The sequence below is a fragment of the Tachyglossus aculeatus genome, chromosome 6, assembly GCF_015852505.1.
Source record: "Tachyglossus aculeatus isolate mTacAcu1 chromosome 6, mTacAcu1.pri, whole genome shotgun sequence".
In the NCBI taxonomy this organism is placed as follows: Eukaryota; Metazoa; Chordata; class Mammalia; order Monotremata; family Tachyglossidae; genus Tachyglossus; species Tachyglossus aculeatus.
The window spans coordinates 42246864-42250535 of NC_052071.1; the positions used below are offsets into that span (position 1 = coordinate 42246864).

The 3672-nt window shown below is 45.9% G+C and overlaps 1 non-coding gene across 1 annotated transcript; it reads right to left on the minus strand.

Moving 5' to 3' along the window:
- Positions 1–1198: 1198 nt before the first annotated feature.
- On the minus strand, positions 1199–1336 carry LOC119930159. Its single transcript, XR_005451648.1, has one exon. It is a non-coding gene; the product is annotated as a small nucleolar RNA SNORA7 (small nucleolar RNA).
- Between the last annotated feature and the right edge of the window lie 2336 nt (positions 1337–3672).

Consider the following 3672-nt stretch of genomic DNA (forward strand, 5'->3'; position numbering starts at 1 on the left):
CTGGGTTCTAGTCCCAGGTCTGCCTCTGTCCTGGTTTGAACTGGGGTATATCCCCTGGTCTTGTGTGCCTCAGTTTCCTCATTTGTCAAATGGAGATAAGATATGCACTCTCCCTTTTTCATGTGGGAAAGGGACTGTGTTCTATCTGATTATCTTGTACCCACCTAGTATCATTATTAATACATACCACAGTGAATTCATTCTCGTTGTGTTCAGAGTTCAAAAATTAAAATGATTCAAAGTTCACAAAACTGTGTGAATGGACACAGCACCCACCTGATACCCACTGGTAGTGCCAACCACACCGTGTTCCATCTTTGGATGATCCCGGTGGTCATTCATTCATTCATTCAATCATATTTATTGAGCGCTTACTGTGTGCAGAGCACTGTACTAAGCACTTGGGAAGTCCAAGTTGGCACCATATAGAGACGGTCCCTACCCAACAGCGGGCTCATAGTCTAGAAGGGGGAGACAGACAACAAAACAAAACATATTAACAAAATAAAAAGAATAGAATAAATATGTACAAGTAAAATAAATAGAGTAAAAAACATGTACAAACATATATACATATATACAGGTGCTGTGGGGAGGGGAAGGAGGTAAGGTGGGGGGGATAGGGAGGCGGAGGAGGGGGAGAGGAAGGAGGGTCCTTCTTGACATTTCCGCAATTACAGCCCTTTACCTGCCACACTCCTCTTTCAGAGATGAAAAACAGTGGATAGAGCCTGGGAGTCAGAAGGACCGGGGTTCTTATTATCCCTGCTCCACCACTTATCTGCTGTATGACCCTGGACAAGTCACTTAATATCTCCTTGCCTCAGTTCCTTCATCTGCGGAGTGGAAATTAAGACTGAGAGCCCCATGTCAGGCAATCATAGTTATTGAGTGCTTTTTGTGTGAAGAGCACTGTACAAAGCGCTCGGGAGAGTCTTGTCTTCTCTTACGCCGACGAGTCGTTTCCAACCCTTAGCAACACCATGGACACATCTCTCCCAGAACGCCCCACCTCCATCTGTAATCGTTCTGGTAGTGGATAAAGAGAGTTTTCTTGGTTAAAATACAGAAGTGACTTCCGCACAGTAAACTTAAGTCTCTGTCCTTCTCAAGTGCCTGGTACAGTGCTCTGCACACAGTAAGCGCTCAATGAATGACTCTCTCCCATGCCGCTGCTGCCCAGCATGGGTGAGTTTTGACTTGTAGCAGATTGCCTTCCACTCTCTAGCCACTGGCCAAGCTAGGACTGGAATGGGTAGGCCTCTGCTTGACTCTTCCTCCCTTAGCCGAAACTGTTGGAGTAGTGGAAACTCTCCAGGTGCGAACCTGAGAGGATCTTGGGAGAGTACAATACAATAATATAACAGACATAGTCCCTGTCTACAGTGAGCTTCCCTCGTTCCCAGCACACCGGACCCCCCGGCCCGGGCCCCGCCATGGCTGACCAGCTAACCAAGGAACAGAGTTCAATCAATCAATCAATCAATCGTATTTATTGAGCACTTACTGTGTGCAGAGCACTGTACTAAGCACTTGGGAAGTACAGGAGGCCTTCCCAGACTGAGCCCCCTCGTTCCTCTCCCCCTCCTCCCCCTCTCCATCCCCCCGTCTTACCTCCTTCCCATCCCCACAGCACCTGTATATATGTATATATGTTTGTACATATTTATTACTCTATTTATTTACTTTACTAGTACATATTTATTCTATATACTTTATTTCGTTAAAATGTTTTCTTTTGTTGTCTGTCTCCCCCTTCTAGACTGTGAGCCCGCTGTTGGGTAGGGACTGTCTCTATACGTTGCCAACTTGGACTTCCCAAGCGCTTAGTACAGTGCTCTGCACACAGTAAGCGCTCAATAAATAGGATTGAATGAATGAATGAAAGGAGTAACTTCTTTAGATTGAAAATTATAAACACATCTAACCTAAAATGTGCCATCTCCACTATGCCCTAGCATAATAATATTAATGATGATAATAATAATACGTAAGCACTTATTGTGTGCTTTATTATCATTATTATTATTATTTAGCCAAGGGTTGCAGGTGACCCAGAGTTAAGCAGCGGTCTCTGGTATCATATTTGCAGGGTTCTGGGGGTTGGGGTTGGAGAAGGGGGAACTGTCATTGAAGTGAAGAGATTTCGGGAAAAAGCAGCACGGCCTTGACCATGGGCCTGGGAGTCTTCTAGACTGTTAGTCCGCTGTTGGGTAGGGACTGTCTCTATATGTTGCCAACTTGTACTTCCCAAGTGCTTAGTACAGTGCTCTGCACACAGTAAGTGCTCAATAAATACGATTGATTGATTGAGTCAGAGAACCTGGGTTCTAATCCTGGCTCCACTATTTGTCTGCCCTGTGACCTTGGGCAAGTTACTTAACTTCTATGTGCCTCAGTTACCCCATCTGTAAACTGGGCATTAAGACTGTGAGCCCCATGTAGGACATGGACTGTGTCCAGCCTGATTAACTTGTATCTCTCCCAGCACTTAGTACAGTCCTGGAATATAGTAAGCAATTAACAGCATGACCTAATGGATGGAGCACATACTTGGGACACAGAAGGACCTGGGTTCTAATCCCGACTATGCCATTTGTCTGCTGGGTGATTTCAATTCTCTGTGCCTCAGTTCCTATAAAATGGAAATTAAGACTGTGAACCCCATATGGGATTGCGTCCGACCTGATTAGCTTGTATCTACCTCAGTTCTTAGTACGTAGTAAGCGCTTAACAAACGCTTTCAGAAAAAAACAAAGAAAAAAACAAATACCATTTTAAAAAATGAGAACCTAGCAGTCTGGAAGAAGGCAAGTGCAGGGCTTTTAGCTTCGAAGGACTCTAGTCTGGTAAAGATTCAGGCCCATGACTTTTATTCTTCAATAAAGCCTAAGAAAGACCTTTGGAACCCTTGAGCAGTGCTCAGTAAATAGCCAACAGAGAAGGGAGGCAGGAGAGAGCCTTCTCAGCTAAGGAGATAAGTGGAGGGAGGAGTATTTTGTTCTTTTTAGAGTCTCCTCTGCCCCACCCATCCAACAGATGGTTAGAGACTTCCAGTTCCAGGTTTCCAGGCTAAACCTACCAGCTTCCCCCTTCTCTTCCCACTCCTCCTTTTGGCTCTGATCCTGCTTTTCTTACTCAGCTGCAGCTTTCTTTAAAGAATTTTCTTCTCTTTCTTGAGAGAATTTGCATTGTGCACGCCCAGGGTAACTGATTCCCCCCCCCAGAGCCACGAGAATGAGCCTTCTTTATGTGGAGTTGGCTCTCGCCCTGCTTGAAGCAGGAAGGATTTCATAAGAGCTTAGCTTCAGTATCTTTGGAGAAAATCTGTTACCATTGTTTCTGGGGGGCCCCGGGGACAAGGGCTGAGAGATGTGCCCTTGACTGGTGTGAGGAGCAGGGAGATTCAGACCCTTTCTTCTAAACCATTAAATCCCCACCCAATCTTTCCTCCTGCACTTTTGTATCCACATGAATCCGACGGTGGCTTAGGCAAGCTGGACGGCTGGTGCAGAACGGGGGGAAATGTGTTTACAGGGTTCCTGGGGATGGATGGAGGAGAAAGGGAAGGAGGAATCTGGCTAAGACAGGAGCTGGGCACTTCAAGGAGGAGGAGGAGGGAGGAGAGTGAGAGAGGAAGAGTGTCAGGACTTGAATCTGGGGCTTCAGGCT